This window comes from Phlebotomus argentipes, unplaced genomic scaffold, assembly GCF_947086385.1.
Source record: "Phlebotomus argentipes unplaced genomic scaffold, Phlebotomus argentipes genome assembly contig_15, whole genome shotgun sequence".
Lineage (NCBI taxonomy): Eukaryota > Metazoa > Arthropoda > Insecta > Diptera > Psychodidae > Phlebotomus > Phlebotomus argentipes.
In genome coordinates, this window is record NW_026776181.1 from 3289230 (window position 1) to 3306393 (window position 17164).

Here is a 17164-nt window from a genome sequence, read left to right on the forward strand (position 1 = left end):
ACATACATCCACACCACCGAAATGCAAATGTTTTCTTCTGGCCCGGAAAATCATTTGCATCGTTTTGAAGTGCTTCTAGTGAAACGTACATATCTTACCTTTGCTTATTCAGGAGGGCCTTTACTTCAATGTGCAACAACTCAGTGTTGCAAGGCAACGAAAGTACACATAAATTTTATTATGAAAGATTTGTATAACTATGCGGAATTAAAGTTCCACTAGGTAATCTGGAATATTTATTTTTCCACGATGCCTGCACTGGATCTTATATTCTGGCATTTCTCAGAGTGTGAATTCTAAATGGACATAGAATAAAAACTCAACTGTGTCAAATTTTTCTTTTCGTCACTTTGAACAAATGTTCCTCGTCAAGAAAAACTTTCGTCAAAGCTTCGCATCGCGAAGGAGAGAAATTTTGTAAATTGTTCTCATAATAAAATTGACAAAATTGCCATAGCATTGTGAGAAGATTTTTCGCGTGTCTCGTCTTTCAATTCAATTTATCACTCATTCTAGCACTACCAAAGTGAAAAGCTGCCACTCTTGCAGGCTGTGCCGAGAATGACTGATGGATGTTTCCTAGTTCCACTCACACTTTGCCGTATTAACTAACTCCCTCGCCCTCATTCGTCAGAGGATGAAGTGCCTTTTTATCTACAATAGCTCCTAATTTATTTACACCATGATTCTCTTCTTTTTTCTCCCCCACAGTCGCATTATCCACTCATCACTGTAAAAGCGGAGAATGAGCGAGTTTGATAATTAAAATATTAAAAGCATGAGTGAGCTTTTACACCACTGACAACTTTCCGCCGCACACGATCTTCGGGAATTCACTTGATTCACGATAACGAGAAGTTTGCCCGTCTAGACGTGAGTCTGACCGAGTCAAAGGATCACTCCGGCACGTGTTAAAATTTGATTTTTCCACTGCCTTTTCCACCCTCTCATTCGATATTCCCGCAAACGGGGCGCCCATCCCCACATGACTTCCCCGAGCAGCTGCTCACCCAATCTCAAATTTACCGAGGGGCTGCAGGGGAATATTTTAAAGATAATTGTTCATTAATCGATTAGTGGTGACGACGTGTGAATGGTTATAATGTCGGAATAATAGATGAGCTAACAGGGTTTATCATTAATGTACCACATAGTTTGAGGCATTCTCTATACGTACACGAACACTTGCCTTCAATCCGATTATGCTTGTGTGGCAAGTGACAAAAAGCATCCCTTCTGGGTGCCCCTCCGCCACACCCTCTCGGATTATGTATTTACACCGTTGGCTGAATATTTATTGTGTTAAATTTCGTCATAGCGCTGTGGGATTTTTTTGCACGCGCGTCTTTGCGTGTCACTTTGGCTGATGGCACAAACTTCCCCTCTCATCAAATTTAAAACTCATGGCTTCTCAAGGTGTGTTGGAAAAAGAGACAAGCCGCAGGTGGGCTGCACAGGTTCAACTTTGAGGCATTTCTTCGCTGCCATCGATTTTTTCCGCGGCTGCGAGAGTCGATGGAGATTTTTCAGCGGCAGCCCACAGTGGGCGGAAGGGCGTTTGGGGTGCGTTTTGCTGATTCCGTAGCTCGTGGGCTGGCTGTGGTTGGGGACGGGCTGAGAGTGGTAAACGAGATGCCGTTTAGCGATAAAGGGCCGGCAGTAAATTTTACACTGAACAGCTCCCCGATATGTTTGCATAAATCGATTTAATTCTCAGTTGGACAGCGCCAGATGATTGCATAACTTTTTACCACGATATAAATCTTCCGCCGTTCCCATGATTCGACCTCGCTTCCCGGCGCGAATGAAATGTGAGATGAACCGCAGCCTCTCGTCAAACATTCATGCTTTTTTACCACCTGTAATCGAGTTACACTCGCTGTCAGGATTATTCAGAATTTCTCGAAAGCCTTACTCATTTTCCGCGTTTTATATTACTGAACCATCTGCCATTTTTGACTCTGTACAACCACCGAAATTTTAATGAAATAAAGATAATAAAATTTCTACCTCATCTAAAATCTACCAAAAATTACTCTTATTACAGAAGTCTTCCTATTTCTGTTAACAAGAGAATAGTGGAATATCATTATGGTGCTGAGATTCAATCTGGTTGGTTTATCAAATGTTTCCCACCGCTTTTGTCGACACGATTGAATCTGTTGTTCATGGACTAGTGAACTCAGTACTTTTCCTCGACATATTGAATCTGATGAGTCCGCAAATTTCCGCCTAATACAGAACACATGATCAAAATGTACCAAGATGAAGACAACCTACAATTGCAACGAGAGGTTTAGCCTCTGTAACCTTCTATGGTTCTGTCGTGAAACAAAGCATTATCAACTGAATGAATTCGCACAATCAACAGATTGAATCAGCTGTGCTAGTCATTCAGTGTTACTTGTAGCCAAAAGCTTACCAGTTTCAGTCAATCTGTTAAAAATCGCTGAAAATATACTTTAAAATCACCGTGCGCAATATAAATATTAATAAAACCTCAATCAATAGAGCACTTTTTTGGTTATTGTGCGTGAGGGCATTTTTTTTTATCACGGTGAGGCTCAATTTTTTTTTTTAATATCCCCTTCTCATTAATATGGTGCACAATGGATTCACTTTGTAGGCGATTATTCGGCAAAAGCGCGTCGCTTCCGGCAAGTTCGCGATAATTTTATTCATAGATTACAATAAGGTCTATCTACATATCTATTGGATAATCCCAACATATTGAATGGGATATTGAGCTGAATCTGCCGATACACACATAATACGCTCACATTCGAACAATATGTATGTGACGCGGCTATCGCACATTATATATTTCAGGGATTGTGTGTCCTGAATGGAGCGTTTTGAGTCGTAAATGAGCAATATTTTTTGCATGATCAGATTCATTATTATGCAAATTTGACTATGGCCTAAGAGTTGTGTATTAATGGTAAATGTGAATTATGTGATGATACTCTGAAGGCGACCCAGGCGACTCCTGAGGATATGAATGAGTTATGAGGTTAGATGTTGGCAATTTACAGTGACAACCCGTAAGCAATCCACCTTAAGTGTGTGCTTGCACTCGGCAATAAACAGTTTAATCATGAGGACAATGTGTAGACATGAGTGGGAACATCATCCATTAATCTGAGGATATCTGGCTAGTTATTGGCTCTTGATTCTGATCAGTGGATTCTCTTCAATTAACTTTCAGATCTCGGGTGAGTGCTGGTGATGTTCGGAAAGTAATTAAACATATCAGTTGAGCTGCTAATTGACACGAGGGCGGGGAAAGTATCAGTGAGCGCAAATGGATTCATGAGCCAGTGCTCAGCATTATTTTACATATTTTTAAACTTTGCAAACCCCCAACCACACGCAGACCACTGATGCTCTCTGAGTGCTGATTTGGGAAAGTTTTTAATGACTGTGCCAGCTTACAAGCACGATCTATTCAACCACCCTCTCGCAGCGTCTGTGGAAAGTGAGTTGGAGGCGAAATGTAGGACACGTGAGTGATTGGGTCTGAAAGGGAGATGTTTTTGGGTTAGTCGTTAGTTTTACATTTCCATCTTAATTGCATTAAATTTCACCGGATAGACAGACAACGTTGCCTACGCTCCTTAATTTTATCTGACACAGTTTTGAGGCAGATTTTAAGGATGGCTTCCCTTGTCTGTCCCTTATCGCAAAATCACTTTCCAATCCAAACTTTGCACTTGCAACAGAGTTTCAAGGCGCCAGCAAGTGAGTGCCAGGAAAGTGTGCTATTTTTCCTTCAACTCCAGCTTAAGGATTTCACTGTGCAGCGAAGAGGAATGCTCTAACGAGACTATAAAGTGCAGTGTGCAGAAATCCACCCTTTGACCCTGAACATGATGTTTCATTTGCCTCCACTCTTTGAGTCGGGCACGGACTTTTAAAATTTCATTTGGCTGTTGTATGTATATAACCGTTTGCGAGCATTGTTAGTGAATACTTCATGAGAGTCAAACTTTCACGAGATCTTGGCTAAGAAGCTCCATATATTTGATGGCATTTCTCTTTATATAATAACGAAGTCCTGAACACAGCTTTACGCAGTCATGATTTTTCCTTCTATTCTCAAATGTAACTTTAGGCGATTTTCGCGAATAATCACACGGGAAAAATTGCATGGAGCCCAGAAATTTCCTTCCTAAAGCCTCACATTAGAGATTTTAATCATTCTGTCGTGCAATAAGGGCTTTAATTAAAAAAAAAAAAACTTTCTCACTGAATTTTCATTACAGCAGAAACAATGCTTTTGACGCTATTGAAGCCATTTCCATGTAGTGAAAATTCATGCAAGAAATATCTCGTATAATATTACTTGGAAAAAAATTGAGTGAGTTAGAAAATTGAACAACTTTTTTCCATCATCATTCCCACCAGTCATGTTGGGAGCAAATAAGGTTTTTCGAGAGAGTTTAATTAAGAATTTTATGGTCCAGCATGAATGGTTCAAAAATTGGATCATATAAATGCGCGCGCGGTATTAAAATTCACTATACATTTTCTATCATCACAATGCTAATGTTCGTCATCGAATCTCGTGGCGAGGAAAAAGATTCGCGCTGTGGGTGGATTTTCCTTGGGTGGTGAGATGTGAAAGTTTTATTGAAAAACAACAAGTGAATTCCATTATCTATTGTTGTTGTTCCTTTACCGAACTCACGAACCACTGAATTTCGTGCTTCTTCTCCATCTCTGAAGGAGTTTCTTAATGCATTCACTCCACAATCCGGTTAAATTGTACAAAAGGGAGATTCTACAGAAGAGAATGGTGGATTCGGCGGGAAAATTCTCACCCACTATTTCCTTCGGCCATGCATTTTGCCCCATATTTGCTGTCTCGCTTGAAATTATTCTCTCTTTCTAAATGAAAACTTGGCGACAACAATAGAGGGAAAATATATGATTGTGGTGACGGAAAATTATTGGACATCCCACTTTTTTTTTAATTAAATTTAACAATGGAAATTCTTTTCATTGGAGTGACGATTGTTTATGCTCTACAATTAGAGCAAGAATTAAAGTTTGGTTAAATTTCGAATTAAACGTCAATTTAATTCAGCAAAATACTGTGAAATCCTCAACACAAAATATTTGATAGCAAATCTTTAATCCCGTTTCATTAACTCTATTTTAAACTCATACTGATATATAAAATTTTTATTTTTCTACCAGTTTTTCCCTCTAATACAACAAGTTTATATTTTTCTATTAACCATATTAACATTTTCCCCTGTTTCTGTTTAGAATTGATTATTCTCTGTATCGATTGGATTAAATTGAATAGGAAAAACCTCATTCTGTATCTTCTGAGAGCTTCTCTGTATTGTTCACTCCAGTCAATTTCTTTGAATGGCAGAAAAATCATTCCCATATTCACGGTGAGGCAAACAATCCGAAATCATTAGTATTCGGCACGAATATCACCCACAGTCCTTTCGAGGGGCTGTATGAAAATATTTGATTTCTGATGACGACGAGAACTGAGTTATCCCGCACAATATGACTTGCAATGCAGAAGGAGTTCTGGAAAGAGATATTTTGGTGGAGGATGCCACTTGGGGGAGAGCATCGAATTGTTATTCCACTGTGTCTGTTTATGATAAGTCCTGAGGAGATGTGAGTTAGTTTGGCGAAGACAGTGTGTACAACTTAAAGTTTGCATATGTGGGCAGCCAGATGTGTTATTCCAGAGGCTGTCACGAGTGCATCTGATGGATGCGAAGACATTCAGCATAAACATTGTGTACGTAATTAAATTCAAGTCACTTCTATAGAGCCGTTTTTCCTGATAATTCCTTCACGTCCCCGGAAAAATCTCTCAAATGTATTCACGAAAGTGATCTTAGAGAAGATGGCTCACTGTAGCAAGATGACTCGAAGGAGGCTGAGGGTGAACCTCAGCCATGATTAAATTTAATTAACTTGCGACATGTGGCTGTGACGGGCCAATCCATTACTTTCAAAGTGTGCTCTCTTCCTGCATTTGCCATCGTCTCTTGTTATGTGGCGTCAAGACGACGGAAGGATGAAGATTTTTGCTGAGAATCTCAAGCCATTCTTTGCAGATTAGGCAAAATTTATCACTAGCACGACTAATGAGATTTTTTCGGCATTCACTGAGGATAACGTGCGCGTTTTCCAGTCAATTGAAGCTCAATTACCTGGACTTATAGAGGGAATCTGGCAAAGCTTATAAAATAAGATCGTCTGCACTCAAGTCTGCTCTCAATTATTTCACGACCTTCAAGGAAATATTTAATAAGCTTCTTCTTCTATCTTGGATGATGTAGACAAAAACAATTTGTAATTCTTGAAAATGTTCGAGGCTAAGATGACAATTCCCTAGAACAATTTGCAAAAGTGTTAAAGAAATACATCACTTCTTTAAATGACACAAAGGGAAATGCAAGTAAATTGTTCAAGTCAGCTTTCATGATGAGAGTTGCACTGCAATTTTCAGAGCTTCCAGACAACAGTAAACGTGAGAATATTTGAACAACACCTTTGCGAATGACTGAGAAACTATGCTGAGCAATTAATGCAGAATTCTACGCGAGTAGAACTGTATTATAGTGACTCTCGAGAGTTTCAAATGGAGTGAATTGGAGTTTTGATGAGGAGCAGACAGCCCGAGTTTTTGTGTCAATTAAAAATACTTCTTGTCGGAGACAAGTTGTCCAAAATAAAAACATTGGAGTGTATTTGCACGAATTTGCTCTGCGCAGGGAAAGTTTAAAATTAATTTTCCAACTCTCGGCGCCCTGTCGCTCCCCTTCTGTGTCAATTTGGCAGAAACACACGCTTATTTAATTTACATGACAGCAAATAAATAAGATATTAATACACGCAGTAATTTAAATTCTCCTTCAAGACACCCGAAATCTCTGCGCTTTCGTGGGAAAAGTCTTTGATCTTGACACACCCTCGCAAGAACCAGTGCTCTTACACAACCCTGAGGAATACTCCTCATTCTTTTCGCGTTCACCCCACACATGGAGAATAAATTAGAGCCTACGGAGGGTGAATTTATGGGGGTGTGTCTCGCTGAATATTTTATTTATTGTCGCGACAGAGAAAACAATACTTGAAGAGGTTCTTATGGGAACAATAAAAAATCAAAAGAGAATGTTTCAGGAGTTGCTAATGTTTTGATGAACCCCACAACAGAAGCTTTTACACTTCGCTCACAATAAGATCTCGTAGAAATGACAGAATAGATTAAGACGAGGGATGAGTTTCTCGTGATACTGAATAACTGCTGGTGAATTAATTCCATCTCAAAACAGTCAAGCACAAGAAAATTACGATGATGAACTTTTCAGTTCCTTAATTAATGCAGAGGTCAGTCAGAGTTCCTTCCATATTAACATATTCATAAAAAATTCATTTGACCATCGAATGGATGTAATGTTTTTTTTAATGAGATCAGCCACTGTCACTGGAGTTTGTATGTGAATTTTGATGCAAACAGACATTGCAGAAAAGTCAGAATTCCTCACACTTAAAGTATATTGCAGAAATTCATGTCACTCAACAATGTAATTTGATAATGACACAGAGTCCTCGTTAAATAGTTCCGTATTATGCTTTGCATGCAGTATTTTGAAGAGTGTTTCGTCGTTATTTTAATGCACCCTGCAAATATTTGTTGAAACCGCTAATTGCTTTATAGACTGACTCTTGTTATGTGTATATCATTGTAAATTGCATTCGGTAACAATTTAATGGTGGTGAAATAAAATTTTAATGAGACAATTCACTTTGGTCATTAAGCATCGCAAGCGGCAAATCAAGCAATTTAATTAAGCACAGCTTGATTGGACAGTTAAGAGTTGAAGAGTTAATGGCGGCGAGGAATCAGTTTGAATGGTTGAGATATTCATGAATTCTTCACACACACGTGGATAATGGGAACAATGGCCACAGTCATGAGGGTTTTTAATCCTTTTGAGCGAACCTCAGGAGTCTGGCGAATCCCAGGGACATTAACATGCCACAGCGGATGAGCTTATTCTTATGCAAGTGCCCAAAGGCTGCTGAATGGACGACAAGGAGAGCGACATCAAAAATCCGAGGGAATGCTGAAAGGAAATTAATTTCTAGCGCAGTGTTAATTCATTCTGGCTGAAAATATATTCATCGCCCGCACGAGCATCTCACCTGCACAACTTCTCCCTGAGGCAAAGAAAGAGTCACAGTGCGGGTCTGCAAAGAGATGCATCTGCATATTAAATGGTGACAGATAATGGTGCAATTTATCACTCGACTGTCTCTGCCTTTTTTCTCTCCTCCGCATATGTATCGTCACCCAGGGAGAAAATGAAGTGGAACGTAGCTTCGACTTTCTCGGCAAATTATTAGATTTCCTTCATACTCTCAGCCATTGAGTCTCTCGCTTGTGTCTCCGCAAATTGATTTATTGCCCTCTTTGTCGCGAAACTACGTCACGAAGAGGTGAGCGATAAGGGGAAATATTTGATCCGCGTCTAATTGATTGGAGTCAATCACGTATGGATTCATAAATCCTTCTTCGCACTAGTTGAATCTATCATGGAAGGTATGATTTGCGTGTATGTGCTTTGATGGGGAGATTTTCCGGGGAACCGCAGAGTGATTTTCAGACAAAATTGCTATATACCTTTCCAGGTATTAATTTCTGAATTATTTGCGGTTTACCTCAAAGTTGTGCTGTCACATGTCACGAATTAAATGGAGCTAGTAAAATCAGCAATATCTCCTCTGTCACTGACACTAGAATTTTCTAATTAGAGACACAGGAAAACATTCTGTGGTGTCAGACATAAAAAAATTTAAATATTTTCCCCAGCGAAACACATGCAGAAAGAATTCATCACCTCTCTGGAATTGCCAGCAATTAAAGCCCATTTTCTTTGGGCGGTTGAAAATGCTCCAGTGTAGAAACGAAAAGGTTTCTGCATATTTTATTCTGTGTGAAAAGGAGCATGAAAATGACACATTGAGGATCAAATTTTACAGCTGGAGCACTTAATGGAGCCTCTTTTTGGCATTTATTCACACTTTTACTGTCTATTTTGTATGCAAATTCGTCACAATAATGCGCCTATATTGAATTCTCCGGAGAGGCCCGTCGGATTCCATCTTCACTGCGTCGTTTTCTTTTATTATTGGGAAAATTTGTGTAATAACAGAGAAAAATTCCCGTTCATTTCTCCCAACAACTGCAAACTCGACATCGCTGAGTGTGAGGCATGGCATTCCCCGTGCCGGAAAATCCCCAAGAATGCGAAGGGTGGATTTCCACGAGGGTGGCAGCGATGCTATTAAATAATAAAGAGGCACCTAATATTGAGATTTCCATGTTGAACATTGCGCCATAAGAGACGTGACGATGGTGCAAAAAAAGAGGCGGAAAGCACGACAAAGGAAAGCTTTTCATTGGGAGTTAATTATAAGACAGAAAAGCACCACAATCTCTCAAGCTTGATCTCCCGGTTCGGGCGATTCTCCTGGCGCAAACAATCTTCACTGGAGAGAGCAATTCAGAACAAAAGGGGCGACTCTCTGACGGGTGGACGAAAAATGAATGATTATTTATGACGCTGATGAAATTTCTCAAAACGCGCACGATTAATGGCATCCATGCGAAAATCCTTTTAAGAACTACGATCATATTTTCCCTATCTTTCACACCCAACATGTTGACCGTCTATTGGTTGCTAAAGCACAGTGTGTGACACATAATTTGCCAATTAATTGACAGATTGTGAGACAAAGTGTGTAAAGAGTGTGTGGAGTAGTTAAGATTTGAAACATTTGCCTCCAATTTCGTAAGGTTTTGTAATCATGTTCACACTTCATGTGGAGCAGTCTGTGTTTGTGGGTGGAAAATTGCAAGATATTCTCTTTCTTTCTCCCCATTCACTATCAATCCCGGCGGGAGTTCGGAGGAAAGGAGTAAAGGACTCTCATGAGACAAAAGTTAAATGTGTTTCTTATGTAATCTCAAAAAATATACTTATCATTCTAGGGTGGAGAGAGAGAGAGAGAGAGCATTAAGCTCGACCATTGCCTGCATCATCCGACAAAATACATAGTCACTCATGTGTGTATCAATATCCTCAGTAATAATCTCAATGAATCCAATAGCGAAGATGCTGGGATGAGCTTAAAGTCTCCGCATGTGCTCCGATTCAGGGCTTCAGAATCGATTTTCATCAAAATTCCCCACAAACGAGCCACGATGGAGAGCAGAGCTTCAGGGAGACCTAATCAAATAGATAGATTGTATTAAGTCAATGAAATTTGTGGCACAATTGAGTGAGATATTGCGAAAAGATTGCGTTTGTCGGAATTTACACACAGTCCACAATGTGTCTTTGAAAGTACATTACGAATGTATGAAAAGTGTAACTGAATTCAGTTGCAAATGTGTCAAATGCAATTGTGAGTCTAATTGGGTGAGGTAAAACTCCGCAAATGCTACCCAAAGTACCATGTAATGATCAAAGACATTAATTAGAGGAATTCGAGAAAGGTGTGCAGTGAAAACCACGCAGAGGAAAACTGTTGCTCGTGCTTCAAAGCGACGTCGTGCACTTTTTGCTGAATTAAGGGCAACTCTTCACACTGAAGTAGAACCACTCCAACTTATGGCAACTGTATGAAAGTGTTAGGGTAGAGAATTTTCTGGCTGACATATTATATTAGTGCGTAAAGATTTTCTGCAACTTTCAGATTGGATAAGAAAAATTTCCCATGAATTTCATCAAATTCTATCCTCATAAATTTGATCAGTCGCCCTTAAATTGCAAACTTTTCCCATTGCTTCACGTGGCAAAGTGTTGCCTTGGCTTTTCACAAAAATCCCCCCTTGAGCACTTGAGTAGCAAAAGTTCACGAGAAGCTTCTGCAAATGACGAGTATTTTGTTACAAAAACTCAGGAGTAAATTCATTGGCAAGCATGCAGACATTAATGACGCACCAGTTCAGAAAGGTGTGGGTTGAATATGAAGTAGCTGCGGATCTAATTCTCTGCCGTGGGAAAAAATATGGTGAAGCCAACAGAATTCCTCATTCATCCTCGGGGGCTTTGTGATTTTTTTTTTATAGCGACACGCAAGAATATGGGAAAAAGCTCAAATGACTGGAGCCTCACTTCGTTCATGAGATATTTCGCCCTCCTTTGAAGCCACCGCACATCAGCCCACCCACTGGATTCCCACACATTTCACACACTTTTATAGCCGCACCATGTTCACCTAAAGCCATGTGGCCATATTACAATACATCGATTTATTTTGCACAGTGCGAGTCGAAGCTCATCAAATGCCGCCAAATTAACTTACTTGAAAGGCAAATTCCTCCCTCATATCATGAGAGCATTGAGGCATTATGCTATGGCTTGCCAACATTCAAGATGTCTTTCAATTTTTAATAAAAAACAGGGACTCAAGAAGAATATTTTCTGTAAAGTGACGGAAGAATATTCAGAACCTGATGATGAAATAACAATTCTTTCAGACGCAAACATGTAAAAATACAAATATTTTCAAGATTTCTGATTTTCTTAAGGATTTAAGTGAATTCGAGTATTAAAAAATGATGAAAAACATACCTTTTCTCCATGATCAGCCCTTTGGGAAACTCCAGTGTGTTGTGTAAATGAAACAAGAGCTCTTGCTGGGAGCACTTCATGAATTGCGAACTCTTCGATTGTCCCACATTGAGTATATACACACACTCATTCTGCAGCCAGTAAAACAATTCATCGCTCTTCACGCAGGAGTCGATTATTTTAGTTTGACTCTTTGTGCATTCCCAATCTCACTCCGAGCTCTCGTTTTTTGCGCCTTGCATTGTTATATCGGTTGGAGGGGCAAATGGAGATGAATCCTTCGCCGGAGGAATTGTCAATTGATTAGGATTGTGCATGTCTCTTCAATCTGAATCGATTTCTCACTGACTCAGCAAGTGAAATGATAAAAAATGATTGGCTTCTCTCGCATGCAGCTGAAACTCGATCAATAAGTGTGCCATTTCGGGGTCGAAATTACCTGCCCCGCTATTTTGCTAATTATTGCATGGCCGCGATATGATGTTGCGTAAGATTAAAGGTAAATATAACTCATGGAAGTAAATACTGGACAGTAAATAAACGGGCACAATGGGCTCGTAAATAGGCAGGTTTGGCGATGTTTGTACATGAAGTGCGGCAAAGCCGGGCCATCAATTGAATTCTCACTGATGTTGGAAGCCATTTGAAAGAACCATCGCATAGGTTCGCCGCATTGCAACAGTCATTAGGGATTAAAATCCCTCGGTTTAATATTTGAATTATTAATCGAACTGCCTGGATTACTAATAACTGTGAGAGATAAATATTAATAATACCAACAAACTTTGCAGTTTGAAGTCAAATTTGAAGCTCGGTTTGAAGTGTTTTCCAATTCAATTCCGGGAAATATTTGCCGGGAAACTGAAGTTCAACATATCAATTGACATGGATTTGCTGAAGAGACATCATTACCGCACATGAAAGATTAAATGGTACGAATGGGTGTTCAAAACATCCGTGATAATTGACAAATGACTATCTTCAATGGAATGAATGTATTCGTACTGCCTCCGCAAACATGGCCTGAATTATCCACAAGAACCTCTAGCATCTAATTTATAGCCCGAATTGAGGACTGCAATCGTCAATTCACATGGAAAATCGGTTAGTTGATGAAACTTTAATTGATCACAGGGGGATTTGATGCTCTCTTCTGTCAACAGTTGCTGGTTGAAATGCAAGTTTCACCTGTGGAAAACCAGAGGAAGCCAGAGCTATTTCGGGCGAAACTAACTCTCATGATTGTATGCTTTGTCTTTGTACTGATTACAAACCTCTTCTTCACAGTGTTCTCACTATTCCCTATATTTATGAATAAAAGTGTGGAAGGGGTTTTTGTTAAAATTGCAAAACTTTCCCAATAGGATTATCTCCTTTCACCCAAGGTGAAATTTTCCAATAACACCCTCAAAAGTCCTCTTGTATGCAGATGGTGTGCGTCTATCGAGAGATTTATATAATCAGCGTGACCCTTAGGACCTAGAGAGTCATGGTTTGGCGGAGGAGGACGAGCTTTTGAGCAGCAAAAAATATGCAAATGTCTGGTCAGTGAGGCCAATTGGCCGGAGAGCTCAAATTGTTCTCTGAATTTTTCTACAGTCCCACTTTTTACGTCCCCAATTCTGGTCCTGATGCCATGAAGATTTCAAGCATAATGTCGTGTGTGTGTGCTGTGGCAATATTTGTTAAGTACGCACCCGGAATTGAATTGTTCCATGTGTGTCCATATCATTTCCCGAGACCGGGACACACATATCAGATGCGCCATTCAGCAGGATAATTGCGTGTGTATTTTCAGAAAACTCAGTGCCCTTTTTTGCAGCCTGCGGAGCTTTTTTCTGCTCTCAAAGGCGCGTCTTTAGTCGCTTTAATTTAACATGAATTTCATACAGTACTTTTCAGAGACAGAGACAGAGAGAATGAGTGCTTGGGAAAATATCTGCAATTATGCAAATTTCTCCAATGCATTTGCTAATGCAGAGCCTCATTTCTTGTCTCTCATCACCAAATATAATTTTCTCCTTCTACCCTTGAGACACTCACCCAACTTTCCATTAGCAAGTCATCTACATACACGCAGGAGACAGATGGGATTCGTGGCAGCCTGTCTCATATGGTGAGTCGGAATTTCTGAGATGCTGCGTCTTTTGTGCCTTCAACATCAACCCACGAGTGCCACTCAGTATTGTTGAGCATCGAAAAATACCACAAACTCCCACGAAATTCACATGAGAAGAGGCTTCAAGTATACCTTTAGCATTTTGTGATTGTTCGCCTCGCAATCTTTTGAGGATTTTGTAATATGTATGAGAGTAGATAATAATGTTGTTTGTCGCAATTTTCCTGAAAAACAGCCTACATGTAGCATGGAAATGTAAATATAGAAGCTTCACTTAGTGCCAAGACAAATCACTCAAATTTCTTGTGCACAACTACAAATTGAATTTAGCAGCACAAATCCACCCCTTTTCCCTGCCCAACAACTCAACAATGGCACGTGACGTGAATTTATTGCTAAACAACTCATTAGATGACGATTGAAATTAAATGTTGCCTGGTTAATGACTTTCGCAGACGAACCCACGCGAAAACACCTGACATGAAATTGAAAAGCAATTTTATTTCATTACGATAATTTCCCTGCCAATTTTCACTCATTCATCTGATTAAAATCTGCAGAGGGAGGCGCGCCAGTGTTTTCCAGCTCTGCCCACTCGTAGACCGAAATTCCGCCTTAAATAAACCGTGAAGTAATAGTCTTGGGAAAGACACAAATGGAGAGCTCATTAGTGTGTTAATCACTTTTGGGGCGACGTCGTGGAGAAAGTTAAATATTCCATGCTACTTGGAAATTCCATCGCTGGGACAACACTTCACGGCCAGGAGATTCTATGTACACAATTTCATGGGCACGACAGCCGGGGGGTTGGGGGAGAAAAAACACTCCGTAGATCCAGTAAACCCACCCTCAGCACTACAACTGAGAGGCAGATCGACCGGAAGTAACGCAAAGTTCCTGCAAAGTTTATTTTAGCAAGGCTCGCGCAAAAGATTCTATCAATTGTGAAGAGGCCGGACGTGACACTCACAAAGGAGCGACTCCTGCTCAAGGATCACTTATTCCTTCACAACAAACTCATGCAAATTTTTGTGAAATTCGTGCTTCTGATTTTTATGCTCCATGAGAATAATCAAACCTTGGAAAGTGTCAAAAACATTCTTTTAGCATTTACTCTCAGTGAACTCATTTTCCATAATTATACTATATTGAGTGCAAACATCCTAAATAACTACTTTTTGCTCCAATGAAATTCCCTCTGCAGACATTTACACGAGATGAAAATCACTACACTTTGTGTGTATTTTGACTATCACTTCGAATCCGTGATAATATAGAAATTCCGGATGAGAATGTAAATTTGTGTGCAATTTGGAGTTGTTTTAAGTATGGGAAATTTTAGAGAAACTTTCTGCTCGAGCTCACTTGTGGTTGAGAATGAAAATTATACATTGGCAGATATTCACGCTTGTGCTTCGCAATTTAGAAGAGTTTTCCCTTGAACGGATTTCGTGTGAAATTAGGGAGATTTCTGCACGAAATAAGGATTATTCGATTGTTTAGTGGTCTTGAACAAACATCCTCACCATCAGTGTTTCCTTTTGTGTGTTCCACCAAGGAAAACGTGTATGCAATTTCCCAATCAACACAAAGTGCTTACACACTGCTAACGAAGACTGAATTGAGGAAGAGAATTATAAGGTGAATTTTATCACTTGTACTTCATGTTATATTTTGCTTTTCCATCTCGCAATTTCAACACAAACACACACGATTAATCTCCCCAATGAATTCCCAATAAATGTGAGCACAATGACGTGGAAAAACATTTGAGATCCTGCAAACATGCCCATTTGTCGTGTTCAGTGGACCCCGAAAAATTACCATGGCAAGAGAAATGGCTGGTGCGAAGTGAAAAATCTGCGATTTGCTGGCAATACTTGTGACATTACCTGGGCTGAGTTATCGACTGTGTGGCACCATTAATTTGGAGCAATTTTTCTCGGTGCTCCACTTAACCATGAGTATGTTAAAATCCTCCCACGCATTGCTATCGATTATTCCCTCCACGGGCTCAACACAACAGTCGAGAGACCGTCATGCCATTGAGGCTCAACCTCCCGGAAATGTTTGAAGGGTGATATCGTACATGTTTGCGCTGTGGCAGCATTTTTATGATCCAATAGATGAAATTACACATGAAAAGTGTTTTATCCATGGCATTTATAAAGCAGCGCTTGGGGTGGGTGTATTTTCACAAAATAGCCCAACTGCCATCACTCTTGGATGTGTAATAAACCGAGGAAACATACACACTATGTAAATATAGAAATGGTGGTTGATGTTGAACAAAATGATGATAAATCAGGACAGACAAATGGTATAGATTACTGGAGAATGTTACTGGTCAGAATTTGGATATATTTTTCCCTGTCTCTTTTCCTTATCACCAGGCAGAAATATAAGCTCTGACCAGAACCTCCCTTAATCAAATTGAGGAAGTAAAGTTTACCTTGTCTACATTCCAAATTCTGTTCGCATTTTGCCTGTGTCCCGATAAAATGCCTCATGGTGGGAATGATTGTGGAAAAAATGTCGGAGACAAAGCAAAAGACTGGAAATGCATGGAACCGCAGCGACTGTTTTCCTCTCCTCAAAAAGCTGGGGGTGCTTTTTGGGGGGTGATTTATGAAAAATCCTACGTGCTGCATCCTGCAGGAGTTCCCGAGGAATTGCAGCAAATTATTCATAGTGGCAGCAGGGAGATATTTGCAATGATAGAAAGGAGTCTCCGCAGCGCAATCCATGCTCAATCATTCACCACTTATTGGACTTTACGATGTTTTTCCCACCCACTTTTGACTCCCACTTCGGCCGCCCACCTCGGAGAGCCCTTCAGGGACATGTTCCATTTGCGAATTCACAAGAACAACTGGTGCCTCTTGCTGGCCAGAGGCCAAAAGATCACCGCCCAGCAGCCATTGACCCATAACTCTCCCAGCATAATTGATTGAATATTAAATTATCCCTCTAATGCCTTTTCTTCACGATAAAATTAACCGAGACTTTGCTCTACAACTTTATAGGTCATTCAGATTTTTACGTTTCGGCTGAAAACCTGTAAAAATACAACAATATCATAAATTCTACCGAGAAAATGCTACCATTTAATCACACTTTTTGGGGTTTTATAAAATTACGAGCACCCAATAAAATTTATGCGTCTTTTTTTTCATACTCCCGCAGTTGGAAAAACGTTCACAGTCATTCATGCAGAAGCACGAGAATTGAAATCAATTTCTCGCACTATAAATAACGCAATGGGAAATTCGTGAAAAAAACTCCCTCGATGAAATTTCATTGTGATATTCATTTATCCTGTAATTGGTCAGTGAGGGTGCCCTTTTTTCTGTAAACATGAAGCATTTTTTCGCATTTGCATGAACGCGATGAGGGCAACTCTTTTGGCTGTTGGGCA